The sequence below is a fragment of the Poecile atricapillus genome, chromosome 30, assembly GCF_030490865.1.
Source record: "Poecile atricapillus isolate bPoeAtr1 chromosome 30, bPoeAtr1.hap1, whole genome shotgun sequence".
Taxonomy (NCBI): Eukaryota; Metazoa; Chordata; class Aves; order Passeriformes; family Paridae; genus Poecile; species Poecile atricapillus.
The window spans coordinates 2,028,641-2,048,750 of record NC_081278.1 but is presented as its reverse complement, the minus strand read 5'-3'; the positions used below and the strand labels follow the sequence as shown (position 1 = coordinate 2,048,750).

At 52.4% G+C, this 20,110-nt stretch overlaps 2 pseudogenes; both read left to right on the top strand.

Annotated features, from left to right (window-relative positions):
- LOC131589807 (uncharacterized) overlaps window positions 1-20,110 on the top strand; it is a 583,542-nt pseudogene that overhangs the window by 49,677 nt on the left and 513,755 nt on the right.
- On the top strand, window positions 1,200-15,311 carry LOC131589767 (serine/threonine-protein kinase pim-1-like; annotated as a pseudogene).

Here is a 20,110-nt window from a genome sequence, read left to right as displayed (position 1 = left end):
AACAGATGGGAATGGAACACATCTCCATGTTTCCCTGGCAGTCCATGGATTAAACAAATGCTATTTCTCCTCTTATGTTCTACAGCAACTCTCATCTTTTCACCATGCCCGACCTTGCTGAGTGCAGCTCATTCAGCAGGTGAGCAAGGGGATGCAGGGAGCAGCCAGACCTCCTGAGCCAGAAACGGCTACAAAAGGACAGCGAATGAGGGCACTGAGAGCAATCCCAAAATCAAACACACAGGAAGAAAAGACAGAGTCAATGAGTGAATCTGCTTGCAGATAGGGCCAGGGACTTGCACATACGGAAGCAATGGGAGAACAGTTTCAGAAAATGTTACTAGCTGACAAGGACCGCTGCTCAAAGTCCCGCTAAATTCCTGAACTTCCAGAAGAACAAAGACTTAACAGAGCCATCAATATCAGATGTTATAGAAAAGTGAGGTGTACATCTTAACCGGGACATGCAGGAGGCAGATCGGGAAGCTTGAACCTTCCAAGCACCTCCGATAATGGGGAAAGGCTGCGTCCTCCAGCAACTGGAGAGAGCGCATGGCAAATGCCCCTCGGCCTCTCCCTTTGGGCAGCAATAAAGTCACTTTCACACCACTCCTCTGGCTCCTTTGGGGACACAAACCCTTGGCGCCAGGAATTTTCCCGCCCACCCCCGGGCACAGCGCAGCCACCTCTGGGCTACCGACACGAACCGGGACGAGCCAGCGCTGCTCCGGCAGCGGCTCCTGCCGAGGCCCCAGCGGGAAGGAGACCGCGGGCAGCCGCTCCCGGAGCGCCCTCACGCCAGGGCCAACACGGGCCGGCCACGGCACAACTCACCGGCCACAGCTCCATGCCGCCCTCTCCCGGGCCCGCAGCGAGACCCGAGCCCCCACAGAACCGAGCGCGGCTCCCACCTGCGATGGCCGGGGCCGCCTCCGAGCTCCGCCGCCGCCTCACCGGGCTCCGGCCGCTGCCGCCGCTCCCGGGCCCGCACGCTCCGGCAATGGCGGCTCTCCAGCCCCACGGCCGCCCTGGGGGCGCCAGCGGGGCCGGGCTTGTCCCCCCTCTGCCCAATCAGAGCGCGCCAGAACCACGAGTGACGGCAGCAGCAGCCAATCGCAGCCATCAACGGGCTCTGCACACGGCACAGCCCCGCCCCGCGCTCTCAGGGTCCCCCGGGCTGTGTGAGGGGAGAGGCGGACATGAGGAACAGCCCTGGAACGGGCCCGGCCCGAGCTGCCATTGAGCTCCGGATACAAACAAAGTTCTCCGCAGCTCCCGGCCCGCCTTTCCCAGCCCTGGGTATTCGGTGGCTCCGGCTCAGCGGGAAGCCCTAGCCTCATTTCTCCACCTCTAATTAGGGGCATCAGTGCATTGCTGGGATTTTCCCCAAAAAGGGAAAACTGCCTCAAATCCCTGTGGATGAGTGGGGGAGGAGAGAGATTTCTGGCAGAAAACTCCAAAAACTCAGAGCAGGATCATGAGAAGTAAATGAAAACCCTTAAAGCCAGCTCCCCTCACCCCTCCCTTCTCCCAGCTGTGCCTCCTCCCCCGGCAGTGCAGGGACACAGGGAATGGGGCCATGGTCACTCCATCCCCCGGGGCTTTTCCCCCTGCTCAGGGACAGGAGTCGTTCCCCTGCTGCACCCTGGGCTCTCTCCCACCGGAGACTTCTCCAGGAACTTCTCCAACCTGAGTCCATCCCATGAGGAACAGCCCCCTCACAGTGCTGCAGCGTGGGTCACTCTGCCATGGGGTCAGTCCTTCTGAAAAGAATAGGCAAGGAGAGCAGCTCCTTTTTAATGCCTTTATTGAGGTCAGATCTAGGTGGGGGAGCTCGACCACTGCTGTTCCCAATGGACAACCCAGAAAAGGAGGTGTTCAACTTTGCAACAAGGCAGAGATGGAGATTCCGTCTTCAGGAGAGTCTCTAGGAAGACACTGGACATTGTAAACCTAGGGTAGTCATGGATAGCAAGTGTTGTGTAGTTAAAACAACAAGGTCCGGAACATCAGTCAGTTGCTCAGTGTTCTCCCTTGCTCCTCAGTGTAGTTTGGAGTCCAGTTTGTGCCATGGCTCGCTGATTCTAGGGGTCTTTAGATGTTAATCCCACTTCTCCTGGATGCTACCCCCCATGGGAGTTCGGCTCATCTACACACTGGGTGCTGTCATCGGTGCCATTGGGGGGTGCTGGGAGCAGCAGAGGCAATAGACAAGGCCAGGTGGCATTAACAAGGCTGGTACAACAATATTGGTATTTACCAAACATGACACAACATGAGGTATATTAACAAAGAAGACCCCTTACAGTGACAACATTCTACTCTTCAAACTGTAAAACATCTTTGTGTACTGATCAGGAGGTTACAATTTATTCTTTACAATCCTGATGCTGAATGTCTCCTTAGGAGGTCTGGTCACAGAGAAGAATGAGCCCTTTTCGGGCTGCCCCTGTTTAGACAACCTGCTCCTCACCCCGAGCCTCAGCATGTCTGACATCACCCACCTGGGACTGACATCCCAAAGCATTGAGAACATTTATCAATTTTTGTTTATCATTCCAATCTAATTAATTTATAAAACTAAAATTTTACTTTTTATAATAATATAATTCTGTATTCTTATAACCTTGTTTTTGCATTTATCTAAAAGAAATGATACATTTTCAGGAACAAAAACCATGATTCTTCTCTGGCTCTAAGTACCACAATTCCCTTCATTAATTAACTTACCACTATTTCTCCCTCTTTATGCTAATTACTCCTATTTTTAGCCCATTAATCATAATTTCGAAATTATTCTCAGACAGGATAAAAGGGGCCACTTTGGGGTCCATGGAAACTTTTCTGGGGAACATTTGGGGCAGTCTCAGGTCTGGGAAGGGAATTTAGAGAGCACCTGGGGGTCTGGAGGACATTTGGGGGAGCCGGGTGGGCAGATGGAGGAGCACATAAGGATTCTGTGGGACAATTCGGGGTCAGGAGGAACACTTGGGGGTCCAGGGGAACACTTGGAGGTCAGGGAGGGGAATCTGGGGACCCTTCGGGGTCCGGGCGGGCGCTTGGGGGGCTGTACCAGGGCTCCATGGGGCGCGGGGGATGATGGGAGCTGTAGGCGCCCTTATAATATGGTTTAAAGGTGCCGCGGAGCATCACGGGAGTTGTAGGCACTGCTACAAAATCCCACAGAATTATTCATGTCTCCTCAAAATCCCTCAAAATTCAAATAAAATCCCACAAAATTTCTTAAATCTTCTCAAAACCCTACCAATTCCAGAAACATCCCACAAAATCTCCACAAATTTCTACAAAATCTGAGAAAAATGCCTCAAAATTCTTCAAGTCTTCTCAATATCCCAAAAATTCCAACAAAAATCCCACAAAATTCCCTAAATCTTGTAAAAACCCTACCAAATTCCAAAAACATCCCAGAAAATCTCCTCCAATTTCCACACAATCTAAGAAAAATTCCAGAAATCATGAAAATCCCCACAAAATTTTAGAAACATCCCACAAAATTCCAGAAAAAATCCCACAAAATTCCCTAAATTGTCTCCAAACCCCCAAAAATTCCAGAAACATCCCACAAAATCATTACAAATTTCCATAAAAATCTACGAAAAATCCCTCAAAATTCTTCAAGTCTTCTCAATAGCCCACAACATTCCACAAAAATCCCACGAAATTCCCGAAATCTACTCAAAACTCTACCAAATTCACCAAAAATCCCACAAAATTATTAGAAATTTCCAGACAATCTAGAAAAATACCTCAAAATTCTTCCTGTCTTCTTAAAATCCCACAAAATTCCACAAAAATCCCACAAAATACCACAGAAATCCTACCAAATTCCTGAAACACCCCACAAAATTCTAGAAACATCCCACAAAATTCCAAAAATCTTCTCAAAATCCCACCAAAGACCAGAAACATCCCAAAAAATCTCCTCTAATTTCCATAAAATCTAAGAAAAATCCCTCAAAATTCTTGAAAATCCCCACAAAATTCCAGAAAAATCCCACAAATTTCCAGAACATCCCACAAAATCATTACAGATCACCACAAAATCTAGAAAAATACCTTACAATTCTTCATGTCTCCTCAAAAGCATTCAAAATTCCACAAAATCCCACAAAATCCCACAGAAATCCTACCAATTTCCAGAAACATCCCACAAAATTCCAGAAACATCCCACAAAATTCCAGAAACATCCCTAAAAATCCCCTAAACCTTCTCAAAACCCCACGAAATTCCACAAACATCCCACAAAATCTCCTCCAATTTCCACACAATCTAAGAAAAATCTTTCAAAACTCTTCAAGTCTCCTCAAAATACCACAAAATTCCACAAAAATCCACAAAAGTTGCTAAATCTTCTCAAAACCCTACCAAATTCCAGAAACATCCCACAAAATCTTTACAAATTTCCACAGAATCTAAGAAAAATCCCTCAAAATTCTTCAAGTCTCCACAAAATCCCACAAAATTCTACAAAAATCCCACAAAATTCTACAAAAATCCCACAAAATACCACAGAAATCCTACCAAATTCCTAAAACATCCCACAAAATTTCAGGAAAATCCCACAAAAATTCCCAAAATCTTCTCAGAATCCCACCAAATATCAGAAACATCCAAAAAATCTCCTCTCATTTCCACAAAACCTAAGAAAAATCCCTCAAAATTCTTGAAGTCTCCTCAAAATCCTTTAAAATTCCACAAAAATCCCACAAAATTTCAGAAACATCCCAAAAAATTCCAGAAACATCCCACAAAATTCTATAAATCTTCTCAAAACCCTACCAAATTCCAGAAACATCCCACAAACTCTCCACAAATTTCACCAAAATCTAAGAAAAATCCCTTAAAATTCTTCATGTCTTCTCAAAATCACACAAAATTCCACAAAAATCCCACAAAATACCAGAGAAATTGTACGAACTTCCAGAAACATCCAAAAAAATTCCAGAAACATTCCATAAAATCTAAGAAAAATCTTCGCAAAATCCCACCACATTCCAGAAACATCCCAAAAAATCTCCTATAATTTACATAAAATCTACGAAAAATCCCACAAAAGTCTTGAAAATCCCCACAAAATTCCAGAAAAATCCCACAAAATTCCCTAAATCTTCTCAATCCCTACCAAATTCCAGAAAATCCCACAAAAATCATTACAAATTTCCACACAATCTAGAAAAATAGCTCAAAATTCTTCATGTCTTTTCAAAATTTTTCAAAATCCCACAAAATACCACAAAATACCACAGAAATCCACAAATTTCCAGAAACATCCCACAAAATTCTCTAAACCTCCTCAAAATCCCACAAAATTCCACAAACCTCCCACAAAATCTCCAATTTCCACACAATCTATGAAAAATGTTTCAAAATTCTTCCAGTCTCCTCGAAATCCCACAAAATTTCACAACAATACACAAAATTCCAGAAACATCCCACAAAATTCACTAAATCTTCTCAATCCCTACCAAATTCCAGAAAATCCCACTAAATCATTACAAATTACCACACAATCTAGAAAAACACCTCAAAATTCTTCATGTCTCCTCAAAATTCTTCAAAATTCCACAGAATCCCACAAAATCCCACAGAAATCCACAAATTTCCAGAAACATCCCACAAAAACTCCACAAATTTTGACAAAATCTAGGAAAAATCCCTGAAAATTCTTCAAGTCTCTTCAAAATTGCACAAAATTCCACAACATTAAAAAAAAAAATCCCACAAAATTCCAGAAACATTTCCCAAAATTCTTTAAATTTTCCCAGTATTCCACAAAATTCAAGAAAAATCCATCAAAATCCAAGATAATCCCACAATGTTCAAGAAAAATCCTTCAAAATTATTTGAATTTTTTCAAAATCCCATAAAATTCCTGAAACAGCCCATGAAATTACTGAAAAAAAAACCCCTAAATCTTCTCAAAACCCTACCAAATTCCAGAAACAACCCACATAATCTCCACAAATATCACCAAAATCTAAGAAAAATCCCTCAAAAATCTTCATGTCTTCTCAAAATCACACCAAAGTCCATAAAAATCCCACAGAATTTTAGAAACATCCCACAAAATCTCGACAATTGCCCTAACATACCCAAAAAATCGCAAAAACTTCCAGAAACATCCCACAAAATCTCCTCAATATCCCACAAAACTCAAGAAAAATCCCAAAAAGTTTTAGAAACATCCTACAAAATTCCCTAAATCTTCTCAAAACCCTACCAAATTCCAGAAACATCCCACAAAATCTCCACAAAATTCCACAAAATCTGAGAAAAATACCTCAAAAATTTTAAAGTCTCCTCAATATCCCACAAAATTCCACAAAAATCCCATGATATTCCAGAAACCTCCCACAGAATCTCCTCAATATCCCACAAAATTCCACAAAAATTCCACAAGTATCTCAGAAAATTCCAGAAAAATCTGATGAAATGGTTAGCGTTCAGGAACACATATAATCACAAATGATTATATGCAGGTGCTTTATTAAGAGATCTGGGTGTCAGGGGTACACATATCCAAATCTGACCCATCTTGGTTTTGAGTTGAACATGTTTTATACTCTAGCATTATTTAACTTACATATTAATTATTAAACTTACATTGTTCTATTGTATGCATTCTTTTTACCCAAGCATGGATTTCTTGTGATTCCCCCCAGCCCCCTAACATTGTTCCTCATGTTCTTTAAACAATAATTATATCCAATCATATCTAATAATTGTATCATGATCATCTACCGATTACACAGGTGCAATTTCACCTGATCTTTACCGAGTACAAGGCCTAACATTTCCCAGGGCCAACTTTTCCAAGGCCTTTCCAAACCTAACTTTCTTTCTAAGTCCCCAAATTTTCTACCATTTTGAGCTCTTTTACTATCACTTACAGGACTTGTGCTCCAGAGCCCTCACCAGCCTTGTTGCCCTTCTCTGGACATGCTCCAGCCCATCCATGGCCTTCCTAAATTGGGGGCCCAGAACTGGACACAGCACTCGAGGTGCTGCCCAACCAGTGCAGAGTAGAGAGGAGGAATCCCTGCCCTGCTCCTGCTGGCCACACTGTTCCTGATCCAGGCCAGGAGCCATTGGCCTTCTTGGCCACCTGGGCACACTGCTGGCTCATGCCCAGCCTGCTGTCCATCAGTGCCCCAGGTCCCTTTCTGCCTGGCTGCTGTCCAGCCACTCTGTCCCCAGCCTGTAGCACTGCAGGGGTTGTTGTGGCCAAAGTGCAGGACTCAACACTTGGACTTGTTAAACCTCACCTTGTTGGGTTTGGGCCCTGGATCCAGCCTGTCCAGGTCCCTGTACAGAGCCCTCCTACCCTGCAGCACATCAACACTCCCAGCCAACCTGGTGTCACCATGGTTCCATGGGGCCCTAGAGTGTCACAATGGTCTCCAGGATTCCACGAAGCCTCCCAGGAATCCAATTTTGGATCATACTGGGACTGACTGGACTCGTACTGGGAGTATCTGAGAATGACTGGGAACACACCATGCACATCATCCCCCATACTGGGGGTGACTGGGAGCAACTGGGAGCATGTTGGGAGCAAATGACATCATACTGGGACTGACTGGGTTGATCTAGTCAGAGGCAAATGGGACCGTACTGGGAATGCTGCCATGTGACAAGGATCATACTGGAGCTAACTGGGCTCATACTGGTGTTGAAAGGGAACAGCTGGGATCTCTGAACACAAAAGGTTCCTTTCCTGCTCACTGAAGAAGGAGCTTCCCAGTATCCATGTGTGAGGGGACCTTCACCTGAGCCAGATGCTGTTAGGAGAAAAAGCTGCCTCTGCTAGAAAATCCCACACAACAAGTCAATGCCAAGAGAAAGCATTTTACTTTCACAACTTCCCTCCTGGAGTCACAGTCCTTTTCGATCACACAGCAAGCAAGAGAACAGCACAAAATAGAAGGCTGTGTCCAGTTTTTGGCTGGGTGAGCAAACGGAAGGAGTGCCAGGATCTGCTGCCACAGACTCTCTTCTTGGGGAACAGAACCCCCCCAGGCTACATTTCAAATGCTGTGCACACCCTGCTGGCTACAAACAACCCCTATTTTAAGAAGTTGTTGGCAGGAGCTTTCCCAAAGGAATGGCATCTTAATGGCAATTTTCTTTCAAAATCACCTCTGTTCCAAAGGAAGAACAGAAAGCCCAGAGCAATCCCAAAGGCACATATGGTGCACCTGGGGAAATCCTCGATTCAGGGGCCCAGTGGGTTAAAAAATACCCATAAGAAGCCACAGAGTCCTAAGTGTGAACTGCAGCAACCACTTGCTGGATCATTTTGGCTGTGCTGCAGATGTCTGCAGACTGTCTGTCCCCCTGCAAGGACAGAAGGACACTGGTTAAGGGCTGGGCTGGCTGCTGAGAATGCCTCGGGCAGGAGGATCCTCAGGCTATGATCAGGCACCCAGAGCCGCTCTGACACTGAGGCCTCTGTGCCCCACAGCAATGGGAACACCACAAGGACACAGCAACGTTCCTGTGACATCACAGCAGCAGCTCCCCCAAAAACTGCCTGGAAGGTTCTCCTGGGTCACCAAGGAGCACAAAGGATCCTCAGAGGGCACAACCTATTGCTCAAAGGATCCAAGAGGAACTCAGAGAATGCAGCAAATGAGGACACCCCACAACCCAGCCTGAACACTGAGAAGGAACAAAGATGTGACCAAACCAAAGGAAATACAACTTTTGGTCACTGATGCTTCTGACTAAAACCAGCAAGGCTTGTTCCATCTGGGATCTTTGTCCTAGTTCTAGAAACACGCAAGGTTCTCTGCTGTAAATGTACAGAAAGCTGGAACTTGGGGGAAAGAAGGCTGAGAGTGCCAAAGTCTTGTGTGACTTCTTGGACATCTTGTGGCTGAGGGTGTCCAAGGCAATGGACTCTCAAGCGGGGTCCCTGCCCTCCCAACTGACAGCTGCCATCTCTCCTTCAGCCCCATGTGTGTCTCCAACAACCTCCTGTCAAGGGCCTCCATCCACACATTCCATCACCAGCCAGAGATCCTCATCCACGAGGTCACCCAGCATCCTTGAGGCCACAGCAGGGAGTGCTCCTGGCATCTGGTAGAGCACTGTGGCTTTCCTGGAATCCTTCTGGTGTCTGTGGCTGAGAGGAGTGGGGTGGATGGAACCAGGAAGGGTCACAGATCAGCAGCCCCACTGCAAGCAGTGCTTTCTCCTGCTGTGTGGGGACCATGGGGTGACTGATATTGGGACTCCTCTGGCTTTGGCTCCTGCAGATAACACAGTGGGTCAGACACTGGGCTGAGGGAAGGGGTCTCATGGAAACCCAGCACAGGCATTTCTCTTTGGAGAGGGGGTTCTGTAATGAGAAGGGAGAAGAAGAGACTTTGCTGTCTCCTGAGATTCCCCCTCCTCCTTCAGCAGCCATCCCACAATCCATCAGTACCAGAGTTCATAGAATCACTTCCATGCCAGTGAGCACAAGGCACTCAAAACTGAACCCTGCCAGAGCCCAGCCCTGCCTGCCCATTTGGAGGGTGTGGGGGAATGGAATTTCAGCAGGAGTTGACCCGCAATGATACTTTGCCACTTGTGGGTTTCTCACAGCCTTAGAAGGAGTTGGAGATCTCTGTCCCCAACACCCACTCACCCTTCAAGTGCACACATGTGCCTGGGGGCAATTCAGGTTCCCTGGAGTGGTGGCTGCTTCCCATTGAAACAGGAGTTGTTGCCTTTTCTGGTGCCCTTAACTCCCTTCTACCTATTAGAAAGTGGGTGAGTAAAGGAAATGACCCCTGAGGAAGGGGACCAGAACCTTGGAAAAGGATGAAACACATCTGAATTACAAATGTAATCTATTTAATTTATTTCTTTAATACTAATCTATTACAATCAAAAACATGTTTCTGAGCTGATTGCTGGGATTCAGAGCTTTATTTCTTGTTCTTGTTGTTATTATTATTTATTAGTATTACTTTTCACTGTCGAGACTTTCAAATCTTAGACACGAATAAAATTGGCTGGATGTCACACACTGGGAAAATTCCCTTGCTTTTCCCACCAGGATTAAACTGTACACTCAACTCCAAGTTGCCAGTGGATTCTAAGGATGGAAAATCCTGTTAATGGTGGGTTTAGTGTGGTTTGGAGATGTGGAAGTGTCTCATCCTTTCCCAGAGGTGCCCCAAGTCCACTCTGCTGCCATGTCTGCACTCGCGGCCCCTCACGGCTGCTCTGCCCTGGGGACATGGTGGGGACCCCTCCTGCCAGGGCTGAGGCTCCTCATGGCCCCTCACAGCCCCTCATGGCCCCATAGAACCTCTCATTGTCCCATAGAACCTCTCTTGGCCTCTCACAGCCCCTCATGGCCCCACAGGACCTCTCATGGACCCTCACATCCTCTCACATCCCCTCACAGCCCCTCACAGCCCCAGGGGCTCCTCCCAAAGGAGAAGGGGTCGGGCCCTGCTCACTCTCCTTTTATTTTGGTCCCTTCACAGCACCAAGTAAAGAAAGGCTGAATGGAGCCTTTCCCCAGCGTTTCCCTCGGGGTTCATTGCGGGCTGAAGCTCTGTGCTGGCGCTGGCCCCAGTGCCAACATCCCTGCAGCCCCCAAGGCCTTTGCTGTCCCCCCGTGTCCATTCCCTGTCCCCGAGTCCCGCCCGGCTCTGGCAGCAGCAGCAGCCGCAGCGCAGTGGGCGCCGGCCCGGCCCGGCCGGGGCTCCCGGCCAGGAGCAGCAGCAGCGCCGGCCCTTCCCACCTACTCCTGCCTCGGCTTCCCAGGGCTTTTCCCAGGGCAGTTCTGGACTACAGCAACAATCCCCCACAAACAGCCCTGATTCCTCAGGGCCCGGCTCTGCTGCCCTCAGCCAGCCCTCAGAGGAAGAAAGGATTGGGTTCCAGCGCTGTTTTCAGCACTGTTTTACTCACCCTGAGGTGACAGCAGGAGGCTGTTGGTGCCTTTGCCTTGGCAATTGTAGATCCCGGCTGCTCTTGCCCCTCTTCTGCTTGCCACTTGAATTTTAGCAGTACAGCTGCAATTGCCTCTTTTAATCAGTGCTACCCACTGTGCTTTTGTCACTGGGAACTCAGGATTTTTGTTTCAGGCATCATGATCAGTAGAGATCAAAATGCTCCCAACCCCCTGAGCACAAAGTCAAGGAGAATTAAAGCCACACAGGCCACATTTGCAGTGCTCAAACACAGCCCTGTTGCTGCTGCTGCTGCTGCTGAAATAGAATCAACTGACAGAGGCCATCACAGAAATTGCCTCTGCAGTGGCAAATAAAATGAAGAAATCCACCAGGAGAAAGAAATACCAGAACTTCCCAACTCGATTCATTGTTTCTTCTGAGCAGCAGAAGAAAAAGGAACAAGGCACCTTTCAGGCAGTCCCACAAGCTCAGGGTTCTCATTTCATGGGGAATCTGAGATGCAATTGGCCTTTTTAAAAGGATAGAAGCAAAGGGAATGAATTGGGAATTATTAGGAAAAAATGTACCTTCTTACACACAAAGTTCACCAAGTCATTCCCTGCATTTCTCCTTTTCACATTGTTTCTCTCATCCACTGAGAGGTCCAGCTTATCATGTTCTGGTGCTTATCATCAACTGATTGTGCTCTTGATTTCTCCCAGTGCAAGAGATGTAGAATCATCTAAACTAAACACAGAAACAAACTCCCTCTGTCAGCCCGTCTTCATTTTCCAGATCACTTTCAAGATGCCCATGGGGCTATTGGAATGATTAGCTCTCCACTGCTGGCTGCAGGCTCTGGAGATTCTTTCTCCACATTCAGCCAGGCATGTATTCCCCAACAATTCCTGGTACCTCATCATGTTTTCTTTGGCTAGAAGAGTAACAATGCAAACCTTACCAATGGCACAACTCCACTGTCCACAAGGAAAAGAAAGAACAAGTTGTCAAGTTCTTCAAACATTTGTCCTGCTCTGCTGCAAGAGTTGTGCTGCAGTCACTGTGTGGGAAGCCAAGAGAAGCTGCAGCTGGGGGCACATCTTGTGACAGGAGCTGTGCCTTCTTCTCCAGGACAGGTTTTTGGAAAGAACAGACAGGACTGTGGAGAAGATTCTGGGAAAATTGAAACCACTTCTTTATGAAATGAAAATAAAATGAAAAGAAACAACCAATATGTTTTTCTCTATTTTTCTCTATTTATTTTTAGGTTTCCCTTTTCCATCTTGCACTTTCTCCATCCCATTCATTCCACATGGATCTCACCTCTAAGATCTGAGACTTGGCAAGTTTTAGACACTGTAAAATACCATGAGCTATACGCAGTTTGCCTTCCGCTGTTTTACTTGGAAAGCAATGCTGGAGACACAAGTGCAGTGCTTGGGTCAGGTACTAATTCTGCATTCAGGGAATGTGCTCAGATGGTGACTGACCCTCAGCAGAGACGAGGCACAGCAGCAACCGAGGGCACTCCTGTGCCCCTGTGCAGGAGTCAAGACTCTGGCTCTTGGCTCAACAGAGCAAAGTTCCCGTGTTTGGCCAGGCTCAGGGGCTGCCCGGGGAGCGCGGGGCTCGGGGCGGGGCCGAGCGGGCAACGGACAAAGGGACACGGGGACAAACGGTCCCGGTGCTTCAGTTGCAGCAGCAGCAGCAGCGGCAGCAGCAGTGCAAGCAGCGAAAGCAGCAAATTTATCATTTTCTGTCTCTCCTCTTCCTTTCCCACTGTCCCACATTCCCTCGGGGTCTCCCTTTTCCTGCGTCCCGTCCTCTTCCAGGTTCCCTCTCCCCGAGCCCGCCCGGGCCATGCCCCCGGCCCGCCCCCGGGCCCGCCCACGGCCCCGGGCAGGACTGCCCCGGCCCCGGCCCCGGCCCCGGCCCCGTCCGCGGCCGTCCCGCCGTGGTCTCGCCTCCGCCCGGCTCTGGCTGTGCTGGCGCTGGCGCTGCTGGGCGGGCATCATTGCCTGGGGCTGGGGCGGAATCGCTGCCCTTTGGCTCCGCCTGGCCCGATCCCGGCCCCGGCCCCGACGCAGGCTCCGGTCCAGACCCCGGCCCCGGCCCCGACCCCGGCCCTGCCCCCGGCCACGGCTCCTCCCGGGGCCCGCGGAGGACACAGGCGGCGCGGCCGCTGCCGCCGCCTCCGCTGCGGCTTCCCCGGCCCGAGCTCCGCCGCTCAGCAGCGCGGCCGCTGGCCCCGAGCCGCCGCTGCCGCGTTCCAATGAGGGAACGCCTGCGGATGCCCGGCCCGGGGAGGTCGGGGAGCGCTCGGGGGCCGTTCCTGGCTCCGGGCCGAGTGCTGATGGCCGCGACTCGCCGCCAGGGAAGGCGCAGGAGGCCCTGCAGCAGCGCTACAAGCTGGGCCCGTTGCTGGGGCGCGGCGGCTTCGGCAGCGTCTTCGCGGCCACGCGACTCTTGGACGGTGCCCCGGTGAGCGGTGGGCAGAGGAGGAGGAGGAGGAGGGGGCGGAGGAGATGGCGGGGGCGCGGCAGGGCGGGCAGCGAGCTCAACCCTCTGCTGCTCCTTGCTCACAGGTGGCCATCAAATGCGTGCCGCGGGATCGCGTCCGGCTCTGGGGCGAGCTGGTGAGTGAGCGGGGCCAGCGGCAGAAGCCGGGGCGTGCCGGGCAGGGATGAGCCGGGGCCCGGCAGGGTGGGAGCCACCGAGAGCCCTGCGGGGAGAGCGGGCCTGGGGTGAGCGAGGTGTGCAGAGCATCCCGGGCTGGCTGAGGGGTCCCAGAGCCCTGGCAGGCCTCAGCCCCACTGACAGCACCGTGCTCCTCCCGCAGCCCGACGGCACCCGTGCTCCCCTGGAGATCGTGCTGCTGGACAGGGTGTCCTCTGGCTGTGCTGGAATCATTCAGCTGCTGGAGTGGCTTGAGCTCCCCGACAGCTTCGTGTTAGTGTTGGAGCGTCCAGAGCGGTGCCAGGACCTCTCGCATTTGCTGGCGGAGCGGAGGTTCCTGCCGGAGGAGGAGGCGCGGGGGCTGTTTAGGCAGCTGCTGGAGGCCGTGCAGCACTGCACCAGCTGCGGGGTCCTGCACAGGGACATCAAGCCAGAGAACATCCTGCTCGACCTGGCCACGGGGCAGCTGAAATTGATCGACTTTGGCTGTGGCGCCTTCCTGCAAGACACAGCCTACACCCAGTTTGCAGGTGAGCCCTGGCAGGGGATGCTCCTGGCCATCTCATGGCCCAGCCTGGGTGTGGCACCGGGGATTCCCCGTGTTGCTGCCAGGATGGGATTAATGCTTGAGCCAAATTGATTTGAATGGGGGTGTGAGGGGGGCCAGCTCCCAGCCCTGCCAACAGCCTTCAGCAGCACCCACTGTGCCCTGGGCTGGGGCTGGGACAGCCAGCCTGACAAAAACCCCCATGGGGGTAGCAGAGGGCGGGGGTCTGAACCCATGCCCCAGAGAGTTTGGTGCGTCAGCGAGGAAGGGCTTGAACTCCTCTGCTCCCCACGTTTGCCTTGGCTTATTAACAATTTTTTGGAGGCCATGCAGGCAGGGAGGAGAGTGTGTTTTTCTCTACCATGGGGTGGGTTTTTATTTGCTTGTCATGGTTGCGCCTCCCCAGTGCTTCTGCTGCCCTCTTCCAGCAGCAGTGGCTTCTTTTCCAGCCCTGGGTTTGTAGCCAAGTCCCAGGTGCTGGCGAGAGGGCAGTGGGTCACCCCGTGTGCCGCTGGGGCAGCCCCCACATGCCCAGGGATGCTGGGGTGAGGCGCTGGGAGCAGCAGCACCCCCTGATGAGCTCCATCTGTGTTCCACAGGAACCCTGTCCTACAGCCCACCTGAGTGGATCCACCAGCAACGCTACCATGGCCAGGCAGCAACAATCTGGTCCCTGGGCCTCCTGCTGTACCAGCTGGTCATAGGGAAGCACCCATTCATGAGGGGCCAGCAGATGATCTGGGGACGGATCTTGTTCCCACGACGGCCCTCCCAAGGTGAATCCTGATCTCTGGGCACAGGGGGAACACTGGGCTTGGGAGACAGCAGCGGGCTCATGAGCATCCTGCTCTGGCAGCTGCTGAGGAGGTGGCACATGTCCTGCTCTCCTGCAAACAGGGAATCCATGGGGAAGTTTAGGCCCAGCTCTGGGCACACCCAGCATGGCCTGGGCACTGGAAGGGGGCGGCAACTTCTCCAACTGACTGCTGATTCCTGGTTTCTCTCTTCAGAATGCCAAGATATTATTAAGAGGTGTTTGTCCATGCAACCCTTGGACAGGCCATCCTTAGAAGACCTTTTCCATGATCCTTGGATGCAGGGTGTTCATCTGCCCTAGGAGATGGGAGAGATCCACATGCACAGTTGGATCCAGGGGCCTGGCAGGTAACAGCTCCACACATTTCTTGGCAATCAGGGGCAAAGCGAACCAGGCTGCTTTTGTCCTGCCTGTAGCTCTGAGCAGGGGTCATCAGAAGGGAACACACAGCTCTTGGGCTGGAGCTGAGCTGGACACCTGGTGTGGCAAGCACTGGTGGCCACCATTCCCCCTGGTTTTGCTTGTCTGCTTCACTGATGGCTGGGACCCTGGACAGAGCAGTGACAGCCTGGTCTGGCCCGTAGGCAAGGAGAAGGAGCCCCTGGAGAAGCTGTTACCAGGTGGGGCTGCTGCTGGAGACACCAAGGGCAACCTCAAGGATGGCAATCTCTTCCTCCATCTGGCCAGCTGAAGATGATGGATTTCAATCAAAGACTTGCTCCACGCCCAATTTGCAGGTGAGTCCACAGCCAGGGGATGCTCCCAGATCTGGGCATGGCACAGCCTGGCCAGCACCAAAGGTTCCCCCCTTGGCTGGGGTGGATGCAACCAATTCTTCAGTTGGCTGCCAAGCTGCTTTTTGTCTCTGGGCAGCTGCTGAGGGACTGGATCTGCCGTGGCTGGCTGCAGGCTGGGCACATGTCCTGCCCTCCTGCTCTGCTCCCAGAGGCAGCAGTGATGGGCAGCTTTGGGCCCGGCTCTGAGCACGGCCAGCATGGCCTGGGCACCGCGGCTGGCTGGAACAAGGGGACAGGAGCCTGCAGCTGACGGGTGGTTTCTGGTTTCTCTCTTTGCAGCCGGACTCTGCGGATGCCGAGGCTGCTCTGGGCTCTGCCAGGGCTCTGCTGGGCTCAGCCCCAGGCACAGCTGGGCTCACTCTGCCCTCACATTGCTCTGACAGCTTTGCATCACACGAGCTCGTTCCCAGCACACCGCCTGAGCTTTCTGCTTTTGCAGGTGAGTGAGACTCTCCTGCAGGCCAAGAGATTGCAGTTAGGGACACACATCCAATTGGCAAGAAGCCAAACTCTCCACAGTCCCAGCTGAATGCCTGCATCTGCACAGGATGTTTTCTATGTCCCACTCTTCCTTTCTTTTTGGCTGGAATTGTGCAATTGCACTCTTTTCCTCCTCTAGAAATGCCACTGCTGGTTCCTGAGGCAGTGCAGTCTGGAGCTGATGAATGAAGAATCGCCCTTCTGCACTTCCAAACCAGCACAAAAAGCTGTAAGTGTGAGTTTGCATCTTTAAGAAACCCCTGAATGTTTGAAAGGGAATGTGCAGCTCATTCACAGGGTGAGAAGGAAGGGCATCTTCTAAAGGATTTGGGGTTTGATAGAGTTTAGATTCCCAGTGCTGCTTGGAGCTGGCAAGGCGCAAAGCAGTTTCTTCTTGCTTCACTCCAATTTCACCACAATTTAAAATAGCAATATTGGAATCAAACCCCAAAATCTTTTTCTAAAAGGTTCCTGAGGCCGGTAAGATGCATCATGCCATCAGCACATTTACAAAGTAAATAACTGAGTTTTATGTTTCAAAAGACCAATTACGCCTTAATTCAAAGTTATAGAAGATTTTTCACTGCACACTTTTTATCTTTCACATTTTATAGAAGATTTTATCTTTTATTTTCCACATTTTTCCCCTTAAAACAGAAATCATGCTATGAAAAAGAGGTGTCCTTTGCTCTTGGTTCCCATGTGGAGCAGCTCCCTTCCCGCTGGCTGAGCTGCTCAGGCAGAGCCCGGCAGCTCCTGGCCCTGCAGGGCTGAGGCTTTTCCCCGTTGCTGGGCACAGACTGATGGAGCAGCACTGCTGAACACGGGGACACGCAGAGGGAGCAGAGCAGCTGCCTTTGCCCACCTGAAGCTCCAAGGCCAAACTCTGAGCAGGCACGGCTGGAAGAGACTCGCAGGCTCCCTGTTGGCTCTGCTGCCCCACTTGTGCCCGGCCCAGCTCTGCATGAGGCAGAGGGAGAACAAGGGGCAGCTCCCTCCCAGCCCCAGCCCAGGGACCCCTCCAGCCCCGGGCCTTGGGGCACTGTCAGCACCCACTGCTCCAGCCACGGCTTCTGCTGGCACTGACAGCAAGAACCAAACTGGGGCTGGTCCCGAGGGAGCAGCAGCAGTGCCTGGATCTGATCCCTCAGTCTCGGGCAGTGCTGGAAAAATGATCGCAGCAGCACCAGCAACAGCAGCACCAGCACCAGCAGCAGCAGCACCAGGAGTTTCAGCAGCACCAACAGCAGCAGCAGTACCAGCACCAGTACCTGGAGCACCAGCAGCACCAGCAGCACCAGCACCAGCAGTGCCAGCAGTGCCAGCAGCAGCAGCGGCAGCACCAGCACCAACAGCTCCAACCACAGCCCCACCAGCAGCAGCAGCAGCAGCAGCAGCACCAGCAGCAGTTTCATCAGCAGCATCACCGCCAACATCAACAGCACCAGCACCAGCAGCGCCAGCAGTGCCAGCAGCACCAGCACCAGCAGCAGCACCAGCAGTGCCAGCAGCACCAGCACCAGCAGCAGCACCAGCAGTGCCAGCAGCACCTGCACCAGCAGCAACAGCACCAGCATCACCAGCAGTACAGCAGCAGCAGCAGCAGCTGCAGTTTTCAGCAGTAGCAGCAGTTTTCAGCAGCAGCAACAGTAGTAGCACCAGCAGCACCAGCACCAGCCCCACCAGCACCATCAGTTTCAGCAGCAGCAACAGCACCAGCATCACCACCAGCACCACCAGCACCAGCAGTGCCAGCAGCACCAGCACCAGCACTGCCAGCAGCACCAGCACCAGCAGCGCCAGCACCAGCAGCGCCAGCAGCACCAGCAGTGCCAGCAGCACCAGCAGCACCACCAGCACCACCAGCAGCACCAGCACCAGCAGCAGTACCAGCAGTACCAGCAGCCACAACAACAGCAGCAGCACCAGCAGCACCAGCAGTTTCAGGAGCAGCAACAGCAGCAGCAACAGTGGCAGCAGCACCAGCAGCACCAGCAGCACCAGCAGCAACAGCACCAGCATCACCAGCACCAGCAGCACCAACAGCATCAGTACTAGCACCTGGAGCAGCACCAACAGCACCAGCAGCACGACCAGCAGCAACACCAGCAGCACCAGCAGTGCCGGCAGCACCAGGAGTGCCAGCAGTATCACAAGCAGCACCAGCAGCACCAACAGCAGCACCAGCAGCACCAACAGCAGCACCTGCAGCACCAGCAGTACCAGCAGCAGCAGCACCAACAGCAGCAGCACCACCAGCAGCAGCAGTTTCAGCAGCACCACCACCACCGCTAGCACCAGCAGTGCCAGCAGCAGTACCAGCAGCAGCAGCAGCAATACCAGCATCACCACCAGCAGCAGCAGCACTAGCAGTTTCAGCAGCAGAAGCAGAAGCAGCAGCAGCACCACCACCAGCAGTAACACCAGCAGCAACAGCACCAGCAGTTTCAGCAGCAGCAACAGCAGCAGCAACAGTGGCAGCAGCACCAGCAGTGCCAGCAGCACCAGCAGCTCCAGCACCACCAGCAGCAGCACCAACACCAGTATTGCAAGCAGCACCTGCACCAGCAGCACCAACAGCAGCAGTACCAGCACCTGGAGCAGCACCAGCAGCACCTGGAGCAGCACCAACAGCAGCACCACCAGAACCAGCAGCACCAGCATCACCACCAGCACCACCAGCACCAGCACCAAGCAGTACCAGCAGCACCAGCAGCAGCAGCGGCAGCACCAGCACCAGCACCAGCACCACCACCACAGTACCAGCAGCAGCACCAGCAGCACCAGCACCAACAGCAGCAGCACCACCAGCAGCAGCAGCACCAGCAGTTTCAGCAGCAGAAGCAGAAGCAGCAGCAGCACCACCACCAGCAGTACCACCAGCAGCACCAGCAGCACCAGCACCAGCAGTTTCAGCAGCAGCAACAGCAGCAGCAACCGTGGCAGCAGCACCAGCAGTGCCAGCAGCACCAGCAGCAGCAGCAGCTCCAGCAGCACCACCAGCACCAGCAGCAGCACCAGCAGTGCCAGCAGCACCTGCACCAGCAGCACCAGCACCAGCAGCAACAGCACCAGCATCACCAGCAGTACAGCAGCAGCAGCAGCAGCAGCAGCAGTTTTCAGCAGCAGCAACAGTAGCAGCAGTTTTCAGCAGCAGCAACAGTAGCAGCACAAGCAGCAGCGGCACCAGCAGTGCCAGCAGCGGCAGCAGCAGCAGAACCAGCAGCAGCAGCTGCACCAGAAGCAGCACCAGCAATACCAGCAGCAGAAGTGCCAGCAGCACCAGCAGTCCCAGCAGCATCATCAGCAGCACCTCTAGCAGCACCAGCAGCACCAGCACCAGCACCACCAGCAGCAGCACCAGCAGTTTCAGCAGCAGCACCACCAGCACCACCAGCAGTAGCAGGAGTACCAGCAGCCACAACAACAGCAGCAACAACAGCAGCAGCACCAGCAGCACCAGCACCCGCCCCACCAGCACCATCAGTTTCAGCAGCAGCAACAGCAGCAGCAACAGTGGCAGCAGCACCAGCAGTGCCACCAGCACCAGCATCACCACCAGCACCACCAGCACCAGCAGTGCCAGCAGCACCAGCACCAGCACTGCCAGCAGCACCAGCAGCGGCAGCACCAGCAGTGCCAGCAGCACCAGCAGCACCAGCAGCACCACCAGATGCACCAGCAGCACCAGCAGCACCAGCAGTTTCAGGAGCAGCAACAGCAGCAGCAACAGTGGCAGCAGCACCACCAGCACCAGCAGCACCAGCACCAACAGCAGCAGCACCACCACCAGCAGCAGCAGCACCAGCAGCAACAGCACCAGCATCACCAGCACCAGCAGCACCAACAGCATCAGTACCAGCACCTGGAGCA